The following is an 18,497-nucleotide window of genomic DNA, read 5'->3' on the forward strand; positions in this document are numbered from 1 at the left end:
ATAGGACACTAGTCAGATTGGATTAGAGCTCACCCTAACAGCCTCATTTTTAACTTCTTAATCACCTCTTCAAAGATCTTACCTCTAAACGTGGTTAGATTCTGCAGCATGAGGGGTCAAAACTTCAGCATATGAATATTGGGGAACACAGTTCAATGCATAACACTGCGCTTTTTCTCTTTGTCTTGAATAAACCTGTTGATTAGCTGTCAAAATATGGATGTGTAACTTGATGTTGTATCTTTCTGTGTTAGGTGCATCCAAAACAAACACCTCAGGATACATGATATGCTAAATGGAAAAGCGAGGAAAACATACAAGACTGCTGTGTTTTTCATTGAGTCACTAGTACAATTCCTCAGATTTCTGACAAGCTGCCTACATCCCTTAGGAAGGGGTTTGTAGTGAAGCTACTATAAAATTAGTATTCGATTGGAGATGTTTAAAAACTCAGGAGAGTATCCATTTTACACTTGAAATTTTATGTCAAGAAATTTTGCTTCTCCCTGAGGAGCAAATCTCAAGTGATATTTGAAGTTGAGGTACCTTTCATCCTTTGCCTTTTTTTTTCTTTTTCTTTCTTCCTTTTTTTTTCTTTGCCTTGAGTATGCACTGTATTTCCAGCTGACAGATCTTTATGTCTCTTCTTTGGAATTGCATTTCACACAACCCCTGAATCACCACAGAGAGTCACCATGATTAATCAATGAAGGCCAGAAAAATGAAAGTGTAGCCACTTATCTGTGCTCAGTTTCCTTTGATGCAATACATATAGGGGAAGCTTGAGTTTTATGAGTTTGAAAGCTAAATTTGATTATAGGCTGAACTTTATAATATATGGAGCTGCTTCATCTTTGCATTTAGAACTCTGCTCACACAGAAATTTGTTCAAAGCATATGCAAAGAACTAATCAGAATTAATAATGGATCTAGAAAAATTTATTTTTAGAGAGAAACATTGTATTTGTGTAGACACTCTCCTTATTTTATGGAGTCTTCAGTGTGTGGGAATATTGGCTAACAAGTTATGGCTATCTCAGTGACAGAGGTTCAATTATTGGAGATTTGGATTTTAACAAACAAAAATAAAAATATTTGCTTACTTCTGAAATGTTTAAACAGGTTTTCTAATTCCTGTAAATGGAGTAAACAATTCCTGTAAATGAGTAGACCTATAGTTAAAATTTGCTTTCTGAATTCTCTAGAATAATTAAGTTAGCTATCAGCAATCATAGCATAGAAAGACAGTATTTATTTCTACCATATGCATAGATTTCTTCTTCTTTGGTTGTGGTTGCTAATGTATCTTTCTTTATCTATTTGTGATAGCCTTTTATGACAGCTGTTGACCATCGTTAGATGCCAGCTGGATTCCTCTATGTATATAACAGTGCTAGCTTTTATGGAGCTTTTAGAGTTTTATTAATGGATTATAGTGAAGTCGAAGGAAGATTATTTGTTTAAGCTTTCACTTCGTCAGAGGTAGTCTAACACCACCAAGTTTGAGTGCAGTTTGAATTATAAACTATTAATATTTGGGCCTCGTTTTGATCAAATGTTCTTTCACGCTTAGTTTCAAGATTGTGTTCTTTATTAGCTTCTCAAACTGTGATACCAAGTAATTCTGTCAAAACACTGAAATAGGAATTCTTCACTTTTAATCCAGTGAGAAACCATTTGGAAGAGTCTTACAGAACCATGAAACTCCTCTTCAGCAAAACGCATGTAGGTACTTACATGTATGCTTTCACATGCAAGTTCAGTGTAATGGATCCTTTGATACTCTTTTGCCAATCTCAAGTTAAAAAAAAAATGTAATCCTTCCTAATTATTTGGCCCTATGAATTTTCTGGAATCATTTCTTCGGCTTTTTAAATGTAATCTCAAGAAGATTGGTGTTTCTGCTTAGATTTTGTTTAAAAGTAGTAACACATACCCGTAATAATGAACACACTGTCTAATCTCCATTTTAAGTCAAGAACAAAAAATTTTGCTTTGAAATCATTACAATAAAAGCCCTATACTCAGATCATTAAGTCTAATTAAGTCAAGAATATTTATTGTAAAAATAATCACATAAAAACCTGAATATTGCTGTTAGGCACCTCAGAATAAAAGTATATAATTTCCAATTAAATTATTATGTGCTGGTAAGTTGATATTTATATATTGATATGCCTATGGTATAGACTAATGGTAGTCAATTATATATTATTATACATCAAATGCCTATTTTATATCAAGAATTGATCCAGTTACTGAGAAAAGTAAATACATATTTGACATGAATCTAAGAATTTATTAATATTGCAATTAAGACAACACATAAACCAACTAGAGAATTATTATACATACCAAGTTGTGGAGTACTTAGAAAAATCTTTTTGAAAAAGGGTATTACAAATAAAATATTTTGTTATAGAGGACATTTGGATAGATAGAGTCAGGGAGTAAGCATTTTGGCGGATAGCAACTTTTGCTGAAACAAATAAGGATATACATTAATTGTGTTAATCATTTATATCTACCATGTACACCTGGCTCTTGCTGCCAAGTTTGCACCCTAACTAATGTACCTTAGATTATAAAATAGTCTTCATTTTATATGGTTTGTTCACATAAGTATTTCCAGTTGAAATAAGATCTTGATTAAAAACAATAATTTACTTGTATTAATCTATTTGTGCTGACATAAAAATAAATCACAGATTAGGTGGCTTAATTTAAAAAGATAAATGTATTTTTTTCACAGTTCTGGAGGATAGAAGTCCAAGATCAAGATGCCAGCAGAGTCAGTGTCTGATGCGGCCTCTCGATTTGGGTTATAGACACCGTCGTCTTGCCTTATGCTTCCTATGCTCACATGGTGTCTTTATACATGCACAAAGAAAGAAAGAGTTCAAGCCCTCTGATCTTTTCTCATAAGGACACTAATCCTATGGATCAGGGTCCCACCCTTATCACCTTATTTAATCTTAATTACTTAATGTAGATGCCCTGTCTCCAAATACACACACTCTGAAAGCCAAGCCTTCAACATACGAATTTTGAGAGAAAAACATTCAGCCCATAACACTACTTTTAAGCAAATAATAATAAAAGGGATAAGACAGAGATAAAGAGATAGAAAATGTACGAAAGCATTAAAATATATGGAGAAGAGTAGAAGTATTAAACAAAATGTAAACTGGGGGGAGAGCAATAATTAAAAACAACAACTGTGTATCTGGAAATGATAAAAACCTAAGGCTAAATAACTTTTAGATTAAGCAAGAAATCATAAAAGGAATTTAAAATAGTAATCAACAATGTCTGACCTAATTAGTTGAGAAAAATATAATAAAACAACACTTTACATCATTTTTTATTCACGTAACAATTCAAAATAGAAAGTCATATAATTTTAAGTACTAGCAAGGTTATAGGTAGATTGAAGAGTATAAATTCAGACAAAAATTACTTAGATTAACTGAGCAGAACTTAGTACACCAAATGACAGAAATTTTCATTGCTGAATATATATCTACTCCTTTCACACAGATTTCAAAAGGAATGAAATAGTTAGTTATTCTTGCTGTTATTTTTGATAGTAGGACACTGTAGGCACCCTATGTATATTCATAAAGAAAATAGATTAGTAAAATGAGATGGATACATATAATAGTTATGAACAGCAAATCAGATGTATCAGCCAACATGAATATATCTTTAAAATGTAAGATACCTAACACCTTATCTGTAAATCAAAAACATACGTAAATAAAAAATAGTGATTTTAACTTTTAAAAGACACATATTAAACACATTATGCTAAATACTTGTGGAGAGGGTAAGGAATAGCATATAAAGAAACAAGATGAAATAGAACAATACAAGGAAGGGAATCCCCCAAAGAACAATAACAAGAGTTTTTATAAACTGATGTATTAATGCACCTCTTGAAACCTCAAGTCTAAGGTTTATTTTATTTTATGTAAGACAAAATAAAGGATTTGGTAAGATAAAATAAAATACTAGGATGAAATTTAATTTTAGAGGAATTAATTTGTTTCTGAGATGAATAGAAAATTTGAAGTTTAGCTAAAAAAGTAATGAACTGAATTATGGAGGTGGAAAAGCAAATGTGTGGGAAAACATCGAGTAAATAGTTTGAAGTTTGTCCCAGAGTTACTTGTTGAGAGTAAATTTTGGAAAGAACTATTTTTTTTAGAATATAAATATAGTAAGATAATGTAAAATACATCCAGCACTATTGTTTATCTGAACACAAAGAATTTATAATTGTTGGCCACGCTGGTCTTGAACTCCTGATCCCAGGTGATCCACCCACTTCGGCTTCCCAAAGTGCTGGGACTACAGGCATGAGCCATCATGCCTGGTCAATATGGTGAAACTCTGTGTCTACTAAAAAATACCAAAATTAGTCACGCATTGTGGTATGCACCTGTAATCCCAGCTACTCAGGAGGCTGAGGCAGGAGAATCGCTTGAACCTGGGAGGCACAGTTTTCAGTGAGCTGAGATCACACCACTGCACTACAGCCTGGGCAACAGAGCCATACTCCATCTAAAAAGAATATATATATACACACACACACACATACACACAAACACACATATATATGTATGTATATATTTACACACACACATATATATACACACACACATATATGTGTATATATATAATTGTTAAAGTTTTTTTGTTTATATAAATATAAAGGTTACAAGTACAGGTTTGTGACATGGATGTAATGCACAGTGGTGAAGTCTGGGCTTTTCTTGTAACCATCACCTGAATAATGTACAGTGTACTAATTATATACTTTCTCATCTTTCACCCCTCTCCCATCCTCCCACCCTAAAGTTTTGTGTCTTGCTCCAATAGAACCCTACAGCCCTCTAACAGGAGAAATATAAGACAAAGGATAGGATTAATAGATATAGATAAGATTGATAAAAGGCTCAGAGGCTAAATTTTTCTTGGTTCTAAAGATAAAGCCATGGGGGAGGAAGAGGACCAATATTGCAAGAAGTAGAGTAAAACTCATAGAGAAACAGGAGGAAAAGTAGTGATTCAAGAATCTGGTGATACTTCAAATGAAATGGGTACAAAAGGAATTTTAGACAAAGTATCTAAAAACTATAAATATTTTAGGTGTGATTTATTCTAAGTTTTGCTAACTTATGCAGCAGTATCAATTTAAAAATCTTATAGCATACCAAAACACAATTTATTTCTCACGCTTGTCACATGTTGGTGGCTGCAGACCAGCTACAGCTCTTCTCTGTTTCTTGTCTTTATTCCAAGAGTCAGGCTGAAGAAGCAGCCTGTATTTGGGAAATGACTTTTTTTGTGGCACAGCAAGATGACTGGCTCTTAAATCTTCACTGGCTCCTAAAGCTTACACTTAGTCATACTTAAGTCACATCCAATCGCATCCCATTTGTCTAAGTTAGTCACACAGATCAAGTCCAATATCAATGGGATGGGATGTATGTATATTCCTCCCAGTGGAGGTCCAATAAATCTCATGACAATAGGGGATTTATGTTTCTCCTAAGAAATATGAATAGTCAAGAACAATTATATCATCTACCATAATAATATATATAGGTTGGTCTATTTCCTGATACACCACCTTCCTAGGAATAGAAAACGTTAATTGCTAGGCCTTGCTTTAGGGTAAGTCGGTGAAAGGATAGTTATCATGATGCAAAATTTCCAAATATCAGAATGAGGAGGTCTTTGTTTTGAAGTAGCAAAATCCACATTGGAAATCTTGTTTATTTCTAGGGAGTGTGTTCACTATGGTCAAGCAGTTTGGTAATTATGTTCCACCAGGGGTAGGTGTGTATGTATGTGTGTGTGTGTTGATCTGAAAAGAATGATCTGCTGGTATAGCAATGCCATGAAATATTTCAATTAATATTCTGTTTGCAGATTTATAATTTCTTTTTTTCTTTTTTTTTTTTGTTGTTGGCAAGAGCCTACTCTGAGCTGTAAACATTTTCCAGCTCCTACCTCCACCATAGCCCTAGGATGTGTAATCTGGACTGTGGCTTTCTTAACAGTGATGGAAAGATCACTACTGCTACCCATCCTCTGTATACCAACAAATACGAGAATTAACTTGTTAGTATAGTTTTCACGGAGTAATTTAATTAACAATAAAAATAGTGAGAATACAGAATCTAGAGAAAAAAAAGCCTGAGGGATCAGAGTTGTTCAACTTGGCCAGAGAGATTAGGGAATGCTACACTGGGGAAATACATAAGTTAGGAAGAGATGTGGGAATGAGAAAACATGACTGAACACCAAGAGTATATAGCAAAGGCAGTGTTGTGCTGGACTTAATTGTGCCTGAGAGCTGATTCTTAATTTTCAAGATTGTGTGAACTGGTTGTTAAACACAGCCACTATTAAAATTTAAATTATATAAGCTTTTATTAAAAATAAGAGTAATAAATACTCAAAGCTTCTCAGGTTCCAATTATTTTACTGCTTTTAAAGTTTATATCTACTGAATCCATATTATAGATCACATATACAATGGTGTGCTACCATGCATGCTTTCCAATTCCACGTGTACTTGTGTCATGTTGGTAGCCTAAAATAGGACATTATGGGAATAGTACACCACAGAAACTGGCAAATCTTACAAGTCAAGGTGAACCTTGGGGTGTTTTTTTGTGTGTGCGTGTGTGTGTGTGTGTGTGATCTAGATATTAAACATTAAGCAGCACACCATTGATTAAAGCAAAGTATAATCTGATCTCACAATCTTAGAAATTTATCCTTGAGTGAATAGAAGTGTGTGTGTGTGTGTGTGTGTGTACATGTGCGTGTATGTGTATGTGTGTATTAAACACAAAGAAGGAGGAAGGAAGCAGGGGAGAGAAGGAAAAGAGAGACGGAAAGCAAAATAGAAACAACAGAAACAGGAAGAACTTCTGTAACTTTTTCCACACTTATTTGTCTCAAGATATTACTGTAATGAATAAATTTAAAACATTAAATCAATCAACAGTTTTGTGTATAAAACACAAAGACTCTTTTTCCCTAGAGAGCTGGGAAGCCGTATACCACCTGTTGCACATTTCCAAGCACCCTTTGTGTGAAGGGTGACCATGTGACTGAATTCTTACCAATAGTATTTGACCCGAAGTATGTATATCACTTTCAGCCTTTTTCATAACAATCTTTCTACATGGCCTTCCCTCTTTCTCATGAGCTACAGAGGTAATGATTGCAGTCATAGCGACTTTAGACATCCAAGGTTGATGAGAGCAGAACCACCAAAATCTGTTCCTAACAGCATGAAGCAATCTCTTCCAGATCGCTGACCACCTGCCTTGAACCACACTGACTTGGGAATTTGCTAGATTTTTATGCAAAGGACAAGTAATCTCATCGTTCTTGGCTTCTTACATTTTGTATCATTTGTTCCAGTAGTTTAGCTTATCCTAACAGTCTATTTTAGGCATGCAAAACATTTAAAGAATTACTAAAGAGTTTTTTCTTTTAATGACATATAGATATGTGGACCTAGCCGGAGACATAAACTCAATCCATCATCCAAGTGGATTATATATATATGCTTTGCTAGATTGTTTTCTTCATCAGCACTGATTCACTGCATTTATCTAGATATAACTTCCCTTTTTGGGATAAGAAAGCAAGGGAAAGCCAAAAACAGGCTTGATTTTAAAGCAAACCCCAATCTGCTATGAAATTTCAACATTTGATGAATTGTAAGAGGAAAGGAAGAAGTGAACAGAGACAAAATATCACAGAAAGAAAAGCTAGAATGGGAGAAATGAAGGAGGAAGATCTGGTTTTTAAGAAAGACCAATGTACCGTGTTGATCCATTGGGTTCCTAAAGAATGTCAAATTTAAGACTCTGGATCCAACTTTTATTAAAAAGTAGGCTCTCAGTTCAGTATCTGATGGAATCCATTTGCCAATTACACAGCTTTGCTCCTTTACTCTCTGGGGACCTATTTGGAAACTAGGAATGGTACCAGGCCAACTAAATAGCAGCGTATTTGTGAATGAATGAAGCCAAATGAAGAAACTGGAGAAGTGGGAAGTGGTGTGGGTGAAATAGTTATTGTGAAGGTATAGAAACAATGAATCTGGAAGCTGGGCACTGTGGTACACAACTGTAGTCCCAGCTACTTGGGAGGTAGGAGAATCACTTGAGCCCAGGAGTTTGAGGCCATAGTGAGGTATGATGTTGCCACTGAACTCTAGCCTGGTCAACTAGGTGAGACCCTGCCTCCAAATAAATAAATAATATGTAATGAATCCTGGATGCCCTTTCCAGGTGTCTGTATCAGCCCTGTCAAGCAAGACTTACAGTTGGATTAGGCCAAGGAAAGACAGTAGCTAGGAGGACAGAAGGAGAGAGAGATCAATATGGTCAGAAAGTGAAGTCTGAATTTTAATAAGGGTAAATTTTTTTCTCTAAAGTCTAAGGGCCTCATAAGAGGCGAGCAGAGCACCTATTTGTACATCAAAGGGACTACCTGTAAAAGAGGAATTATAATCCACTCCATCCTTCAGCAAAACAGGGAAAAAAATATTGGGATAAAGAGATAACAAGGATTTTTCTGCCTTTGCTCTTTAAGAACTATGTGTTCTCTACTAGGAAAGGAAGATGCCCACACAAGTATTGTATGATGGCTCAAATGATAAAATTTGTATTCCCAGCTCCTTGGGGTAAATTTTTTCTCCAACATCCTTGCTGTGCTATTACCATCATTATCACCTTTAATGTCATTGATAAACGTGCTATTAAAAGGATGTTATGAATTGTTCTGGTTTATTGCAACATGAATTTTTTAAAATCAAAAGCTTTAATGTGTAGATAATAGTCTCAGTGTTTACCCATGACCCTTGGAATATATAAAATATTGACATGGCCACTCGAACCTTCTCAACATGTTCAGCTACCATCTTTAGCTATCTTTGATGTGTGCATCATACTCACAATTCAGACCTGATCAGATCAGCCAAGGTCTACCCAGATAATTTTATTTTATTTTTTTTGGCTTTATCTGAAGTTAATAACTTAATGAAACTCTTGCTGTGGAATATGCAACAACATATTTGGAGGGAGCAGGTAGGGCTAGTTATGACAGTCTTATTTTTTGTGCCAACCAAAGCGTTGCAATATGAATTAGTCCCTCCAAACTGCTTACTCTCATAATTAAATCTGCTCTAGGAATAGCTGTTTTATAACTGTTACAAATCAAAGTACTATGCCACTGAAGTATTCACTTGCCAGGAGACTGTGACATCTCATCTGTTAAAAAGATGATGTTTAAAAACAGCTACTTCTCCTTTTCTTTTTGAAAGATTGTTTCACTGAATGCACATTTCCTTGAGTTGTATTGAGGGAAATGGGAGTTGAATCAGCAGCACTTACACAATGTATGACTCCTATGACTCTTCTCCCAGGAGCATGGGGATTTGCATGGCTTAGCAGACTGGAGGCTGTAATGATAGAACTCAGAGTGGGTTGGGAGCAGTGGAATGTCTAAGGATATATAAGGCCCATGGTGTCCATTTTTCAGAATTCACTTCTTTAGAAGCAGACAGTGCTTTTGAGGACAAAGCTAATAGTACCTAATTCCTTGGGTGTTCATTGTGAAATGCTATTATCCATGGTAAGGTAATTTGCTATTAATATGGATGTAATACAACACACTATCAAAATTTCCACTGTAATGCAGCTTTCATAAATGTCTATTAGTCAGCAACAGCTCCTGTTTCATAGTTTGAATTAACCTCTTTGAAGATGAGTGAACATTTTCTGCACAGCACAGCAGCGTGTAGCTAGCTGCAAATGGAGTGGGGTTGAGGGAGAATTAGTTACTTACGTAGAGCATGGCTTCATCACGTGGACGAACATATGGTACAAGTCCAGACAGTGTGAGCCACACAAAATATGTCTCTTCATTAACTATTGGAAACTCAACAACAAAATAGAACATATGCAACTAAAAACTTGTTTATTATTTACTTCAGTTTAATGATTATCAACTTAATCTGTTGAGCATATATGGTTAGATGTTCCTGGGTTTTATGCCTCTGATGAAAGTAGGATTATTTTATTCTACCAGTTTTTGCAATTAGGAATTAAGAAATTGTGAATGAAGTACAAGATCAAGTTAATAACAAATTAATTCTGACAAATCAGAAGGATTTGAACACAGAGACTTGGAAAAGAGTGTAAATCTTTGAATAAAGATAATTTTGAAATGCAGATGAGTAAAACCGTATCTTTGAATCTGAAAATAGATATAAAGAAAAAGAAGGCCTATAAAAATAGGAAATCTTGGTAAATGTCTTTTTTTCCATATTTTCCTTTTTAAAATTCTATTCTTTCTATTCATCTGCATGAGTGACTCTTGTTCTTATCCAGGGGTCCATATCTCATCTCCTTTATTGGACCATGGACTCAAGATAAGAAAACAAGCTTCATTTCTCTCTATATCTCCTTCAGTGCCTAGCATGTTGCTTTACACTTAGTGAATATTTAAAAGTTGTTTGTTGAATCAAAGTATGAGTTAAGTGGTGGTGATTTACGCCGGCTGTATATAATTCACCATTCTAAAACAAGTAAGTGAACATATGCCAAATTTCTTAAGCAGATCCCCTGCTCTATTTACATTAAACCTTTCCTAATTTCCTTAAGGTATATTCTGATGCATGTCATAACTGATGATCACATTAGGGGGTTCTGGCTCATCTGGGTCATAGGCATATCATTTAAAAAAAAAAAAAAAGCTGTATAAAATTTCTTCTACCAAGCCTGCTTTTGCAGGATGGGTTAACAAACCACATAACTCTTTGCCCACATAAATTTAATGTACTGATGTTATCAAATTTACAATACGGAGAATATATTTGAATTCTATTTTTTGGCAAAAAAATAATTCTTGGCCTGGAAAGAAATGCAAATAGATGTCCTAAATTTGCAAATATTTGCTTGGCACCATCACTAGATTTATTTAATGCTATGACTTAAACATATTTTAATAGATTTCCACCATAAAAAGACAGTAAAAGAGTTTGGCCTGCTCAAATAAAATGATGAATAAATAAATATAGCAGCTAATAATAGAAAGAAATATGACATAAATAATGGTAAGCTGAAAAGTAATTGTAGAAGTTTATGGTTATTGGGCTGAATCTAATATGATACTAAATTTCTACTGGCTTTTCAAGAGTTGTCCTAATTAATCAATTGGTAATTGCAGCTATGATTACCAGCTGTGATTATGATTAATTGCCAATATTGATTGATCCTTCAATAATTCTGGCATGTTCTTCCAAACAGAATCTCTGCTGCATTAAGGAGGATTTGAGAGGCATAGTTATTAAAAGCAAATAACCAAACCCTTCATTCTTATTACAAATATGTCCTAAGGGCACAAGATTTGTAATGGTGAAATCATGGATAGATTCACAGTAGGGGAAAGCCAAGAGAGGACGACATTATTCCACAGATTATTTTAATGAAATAGACTAATTGTGGAGATGGAGTGTATATTTTATAATGATTCATTTACTTCGGATTTACATTTATTATACCCCCTACTAGTTGAGCCTTCTTTCATTATCACAGAATGATCTCTTCAGCCCAGCCCGATCACTGCCGTTCTCAGTCCTAAGGGGGGTGAAAATAAATATCTCTGTGCTTTTCTAACTGCCACGTTATTTTTTGTAAGAAAAGTTAATTGTTAAGTTTTTTAAGGAAGTTTCAGGAACTTCAGCAAAGGAAATATTTTTTCTGGCTTACATCATAAATGAGAAAGTCTTGAAAGTCATTTTCTCTAATGTGTCATTAACCTAGTGCCGACCGGAGGTGGTAGTTATATTATCAGGGAGCAGTGACACCATGCAGCCTAAAAGGGTGGCTTGTTACCATGACAGCTCCCCAAAACCACAAATAGAATTTATCTTAGAAGAGCTTCTCACTTCAGACTGAAGTAGTGACTTCAGTAAGGTGAGATCATTGGAAAATGCTGAAAATCTCACTCATTTTCTAAAAAGAAAGAAAGGAAACTATTACATATGTTCCACAAGGGCAGGGAACCTGTCTGTTATGTTTCATTGCAGCCTGAGACCTTTTAAAGTGCCTAACACAGGGTGGAAATTTAATAAATAATTGCTGAATAAATGAATGAACACGTGTGCACACTCCCAGATGTTCAGACTTGGCATGTATTGACCATCGATTCAATATACACATTTATATATTGCATTGCATACATGATGTTGCATTATCTACATACAATCTTCCTAACAACCACATGAAGGAGGCTCAATTAGTAACACTATTTTAGAAATGTGAAAATAACTTTGAAAGGTAAGTAACAGTCAAATCCACATAATTAGTAATTGACGGTTGAACCAAAGGACTTGAGCTAAGCTTGCTAAAGCTACAAGATCCATGCTTTTAGCTATTGTAATATTCTAATTTTCAAAAATGTCCAGAAGGTTAATTGCATTTTTCCTCTTTTGCAAAACAACCTATTAAGTTACTTGAGTTTATAGCAGCGTTTGGACTTGAGACCATCAGTCTGTTGCCAAATATCCACCCACTGTTTCCCCCTCACCTTTACCTTCTGTGTACCCACTTCTTCAATGTGAATATCCTGCTCAGAGAGACTGTTCTTCAATATACAAATGATGTCATTCTCATTCCTAACTCTACGGCCTGATGTATGGTTTTTTGTTAGTTTCCAGTTGCCACTGTGACACGTTACCACACACTTAGTGACTTAAAGCAACAAAAATTTATTGTTTCATAGTTCTAGGTGTGAGAAGTCTAAAATCAGTCTCGCTGGGCCAAAAAGATACTAACAGGCTTGTTCCTCCTGAAGACTCTAGAGGAGAATTCATTTCCTTGCCTTTGCCAGTTTCTAGGTGTCATGTGCATTCCTTGACTAGTGCTCCCTTTGTCCATCTTCAAAGGCAGCTGCACAGTGTTGTCACATTCTGTTTACAGACTCTGCCCCTGAAATCACATCATTTCCTTGGCCTGACTCCCCTGCCTCCAGTTTCTAAAGAGCCTTGTGACTACACTGTGCCCACCCAGATAATTTAGGATAATCTCCCTATCTCAAGATCCTTAATTTAATTACTTCTGCAAAGTCTTTTTGGCCATATACGGTCACATTCACAGAGTTTGGGAATTAGGACATTGACATCCTTGGGGAGCCATCCTTCAGCCACTACAGACCTGCATATGGTCTCATTTTGTTCCTTTGACTTCCCCAGGCAACCATACTTCAATTTACCTAAAGGACATCCATCTACTCACTTCTGAAACTGGATTAATAATATAGCCAGCATTAAAAAATAAAGAACCATAGTTCAGATATTTTACAGTATCATTTATGCTTGGTGAATTTTGGAAGCCACATCGATATTGTTCAACTAGAGACTATGTAATGGTAGTTGAAATAATTATGAAAATCATGACAGAACGTGAAGACACTTATATTTTCAGTAAAGAAAGCAAGACGCAAAATACTATCAGCCTTGTAATATCCATGTATTTGAATATGGCTAGAAGAAAATAGAATGTGATTTAATTTGTGGGAAATTATGAGCATTCTTATTTAAATTTTGCTGTACTATTATGTTATTTTCAGTTTCCCAACTCTTCCATGTGACTTTCTAGTAAACATCAGCCTTCACTGATACTCTGTCTTCTCCAAACTATGCTTTATAAAGTATATCACAAAATTTATCTCACAGTTTTACATGCAGGAATCATTTCTACCCAACAGAGTGTATCTCCTGGATTCTCAAGCCACCTAGCATGTAACTGAATGTTTGATAAAAGATCTATAAACTATATTAAGTTCAACATATATTTGTGGAATATTGTATGCAGTGTCACCAGGTGTCCTACTTTTCCTGGACTAGAACAATTTATGCCTACCTTCTTGTAGGAATTACTAAGAGTACCCATTTCACTCCAAAGAGTATTCTGGGCCAGGTTGGGGGGCTCACGCCTGTAATCCCAGCACTTTGGGAGGCCGAGGAGGGTGGATCACTTGAGGTCAGGAATTTGAGACCAGCCTTGCCAGCATGGTGAAACCTTGTTTCTACTAAGATACAAGAACTAGCTGGGTGCGGTGGGGTGCCTGTAGTCCCAGATACTCTGGAAGCTGAGGCAGGAGAATTGCTTGAACCCGGGAGGTGGAGGTTGCAGTGAGCCGAGATCACACCATTGCACTTCAGCCTGGGTGACAGAGTGAGACTTCATCTCTTAAATTAAAAAAAAAAAAAAAAAAACTATTCTGGTTTGAAAGATAAATTATTTAATTTTCCTAAATATATACCAAGTATTGTGGGTTGGTCTTGGTGATAACTGTAAACCTTGCTTCCTAATCTTAACAAGTGAGCATTAAATAATTTGAGACATAGTGTGGTAAGCAGATTAATGGCCCCCTCAAACATATCCACATCCTAATCCAGTAGAGCCTCTGAATATATACTATACAGCATAGAGGCATTAAGGTTGCAGATGAAATTAAGGTTCCTAATCAGTTGACCTTAAAACAGGAAGTTTACCTTGGATTATCCATGTAGGTCCAATGCAATAGTCACATGGGTTTTTAAAGGGGAAGGAGGGAAGTAGAAGGGAAAGGTGACCATGGAAGAAAGACACAGAGAGATGCAATAGTGCTGGCTTTGAAGATGGAGTAGGACACCACAAGTCAGAAATACAGGTGATATCAAGAAGCTGGTGAATGTAAGAGGACACAGCCTTTCCTAGAGCCTCTAGAAGGAATACAGCCCTGCCAACACCTTGATTTTAACCCTGTGATGTGCATGATAAACCTCTGATCTCTGGAACGGTAAGATAATACATTTGCACTGTTTTAAGCACTACTTTTGGGGTAATTTGTGGCAGCAACAATGCAAAATTAATCCAGAGTTACAGTTTTGCCTCAACCATAATACAGGCAAGTAAAGTGGATGAGTCCTCGGCAAAAGAATCCTAGGACATCTGATGGTAGCCAATGCCCTGAGGGTGAGCCTAGAGCAGAGTGCGAGATGGAGGTGCAGCCCAGCAGCAGGACAGAATGAGTGGGTTGGGCTCATGTGCCAGGTTCACCCAGCAGAGGGTACACATCCCCTTTCTTTTTTCTTTGGGTCATCACCTTCATTATTTTTCAATTACAATATGGTCAATCAATTTTCGAAAATTGCTTTCTAGTCCAACAATATGATTGACAATAATGGTGACCTACCCTTCCGGTTATCCCAGAACTAAAAAATGTCCTGGGTTGAGGCACTTTCAGTACAAAAACCAGGGCAATCCCAGGGAAATTGGAATGTTTGGTTACCCTAAACAAGGCATCATATGTTATTTATTCAAAAAGCAATTCTTAAGTGAGAATGTTTAGTACAGATAGCAATAAAAAGAAAAGAAAATAATAATAAAATAAAAAAATAAAATAAAACTAATAGAACAATTTCATTGGAAATAAAATTTTTTAAATCTCAAAAAAATAAAAAAGAAAATACAAATAAAACTAATCTTTGAGTATTATAGCTTTAAAACTTTGGGCTAGGACATTAAAATATATAACGAGATACTCTTAGACATCCCCACTAAAAAATAATCTGCTTAAGCTCAATTTTGAGAAAGTACTACATTTAAATTTGTGTAGGCTGCCTTATTCTAATAAGGAACACAAGAATAAGATAAGCCAAATCAGTTTTTTACTCATGATGTTATGGAACTGTATAATGGAAGTGACTCTCTATTTGTGAAAACATATTTCTGAGAGATCCTCCTCTCTGTGGGATGATGAAGAGACCTGAGACAGGAACAGGGAGAGTCTGAGTGGGTGAGGCCTTCACCCTCCATTCCTGTTAGAACCAGCAGAATCTACAGTCATTTCATTTGCAAAGGGCTCTTTGGTCAAAACATAATAAAGACCGCTGTTTTCTTTTTTTCTTTTTCTTTTTTTTTTTTTTTTTTTTGAGACGGAGCCACACTCTGTCACCCAGGCTGGAGTGCAGTGGCGGGACCTCAGCTCACTGCAAGCTCCGCCTCCTGGGTTTACGCCATTCTCCTGCCTCAGCCTCCTGAGTAGCTGGGACTACAGGCGCCCGCCACCTCGCCCGGCTAGTTTTTTGTGTTTTTAGTAGAGACGGGGTTTCACCGTGTTAGCCAGGATGGTCTCGTGATCCGCCCGTCTCTGCCTCCCAAAGCGCTGGGATTACAGGCTTGAGCCACCGCGCCCGGCCGAGACCGCTGTTTTCAATCAAAACTATTATATCATAAATAAAGGCCCAAAGAGGGAAGGGATTTGTCCAAAGTCACTGAGCAAGCCACCACCTAAGCTCCTGACTAGACTTAGTTGCCTTTCTTCATTCACCTATAATCACCACAGGAATACATGGAAATGTAGTTCTTTTGTTAGAGTATCTTGTCAGATGTCTGAAGAGTGAAACAAATACCAACCTTCTAATGACACAGCAAGTTGGAAAGTCCACATGGTTTGCTGCTACACAAAATCATAACATTAAGTGTTGGAACCAGAAGGGATCATTTATCAGTTCTCTCCTTCTACAACTGAAGTACAGGGAGGTTAAATGAGGTTTGTTGAGATCATCCCACTAAGAGCAGCAACAGCACTGGAACTCCAGGGGAATTTCGTTATATCATATGACTTCCCTTTGCTGTCACTTGTAGTTATTGTTCCTTTGGCTTCTTTTTTTTTTTTTTTTTTGAGACGGAGTCTTGCTGTGCCCCAGGCTGGAGTGCAGTGGCGCGATCTCGGCTCACTGCAAGCTCCGCCCCGCCGGTTTCACGCCATTCTCCTGCCTCAGCCTCCCAAGTAGCTGGGACTACAGGCGCCCGCCACCTCACCCGGCTAATTTTCTTGTATTTTTAGTAGAGACGGGGTTTCACCGGGTTAGCCAGGATGGTCTCGATCTCCTGACCTCGTGATCCGCCCATCTCGGCCTCCCAAAGTGTTGGGATTACAGGCTTGAGCCACGGCGCCCGGCCTCCTTTGGCTTCTTAAATGAATATTTCTACTCAAGTCCAGCCTTTTGTTTAAATTCTAACTATACTTAGTATTGCCAGGATATAATGTGAAAGTAGTAAAGCTTTAATTACTGAATAATTAAGAACTGAGGAGAGGAAAATAAAGACTAGATTTTCTTACCAAGTCAAGTCAACATTTAATTGTCCTCTAAGCCATCTGAGAGTTTTAGAAAGAACTTAAGAGTGCTGAACTATCTATTCTTCATCCTACATCCACGTTCTCATTGAACATTGTCAGCAGTTAAAATAAATAAGTATTTTACTAAGAAAAGAAAGGGGCTTTTATATGGAAGGTCCTATGCTGGCTACTTTACATACTTTCAATCAACACATATAGCACCCTATGGGATAGATTTTTTTTATTAAGACCCTTTATGTTACAAGTGACAAAGTCATAACACAAGCCATGTGCTATGGTTTGAATGTTCCCTCCAAACTCATGTTGAAACTTAATCCCTAATGTGGCAGTATTGAGAGGTAAGATCTTTAAGAGATGATTAGATCACAAGGACTCTGCATTCTTGAATGGATTAATCTGCTTATGGATTAATGAATTAAAGCATTAGTGGATTAATGGGGTATCGTGGTGGATTTACAAGAAGAAAAAGAGACAACTGAGCATAGCATGTTAGCACATTCAGTCCCCTTACCATGTGATGCCCTGTGTCACCTCAGGACTCTGTGTGGAGATACCACCAGCAAGAAGGCCCTCATCAGATGTGGTCCCTTGACCACATTTCTGCCTCTGTAACTGTAAGAAATAAATCCCTTTAACCTATTAATTACCTAGTTTCGGGTAGTCCGAAATAATCAAGAGGAAATAGATGAAGCCAGTGTTTTAAACACAAATGAGCATTGAGGGTCTCATATAGTTGAGAATTCTAGGAACGTTAATATCCCTTAAAGAATGTGAGTCTCAGAAACTTTTGTTTCCGTCTTCCTCAAACTCTCCTTCTCTTCATGATGTAGCATTATTTATTTCTTACACTGCAGAATAGAATGGACAACTTGGAGTTATAGGCTTAAATCATCTGAAAAACTAGGAGAATGCGAGTTAGCCTGGCTTGGGCCATGCACCATCACTGTGACAAACTTTGTGGCTAAGAAGATAGACATTAAGATTAATGAAATCTAAGTGACACGAAAAATTCTATATCCCTGGACTGGAAGAGTATGGGAATAGACAGAGCCCTGGAGACCATGTTAAGTGGGAAGGAGCACTTTCCCAAAGAAAGAGTTCTGTTAAAAAAAACAGAGGAGGGCTATTGAATCAGCAAATGTAAAGAAATATTCATTAGGGTGTAATTATCTTTATGTAGGGATGAGTATATGAGATATCAGAAATATTTGATAGTGCTTTTAATGTTTATACAACTAATAAATACATAATGGCCCAGAATATGA

The 18,497-nt window shown here is 36.4% G+C and overlaps 1 protein-coding gene across 20 annotated transcripts in view; it reads right to left on the reverse strand.

Moving 5' to 3' along the window:
* LOC139357469 (endogenous retrovirus group K member 6 Env polyprotein-like) overlaps window positions 1-18,497 on the reverse strand; it is a 340,316-nt gene that overhangs the window by 127,618 nt on the left and 194,201 nt on the right. The gene's annotated exons all lie outside the window — the stretch shown is intronic.

This window comes from Macaca nemestrina, chromosome 12, assembly GCF_043159975.1.
Source record: "Macaca nemestrina isolate mMacNem1 chromosome 12, mMacNem.hap1, whole genome shotgun sequence".
Lineage (NCBI taxonomy): Eukaryota > Metazoa > Chordata > Mammalia > Primates > Cercopithecidae > Macaca > Macaca nemestrina.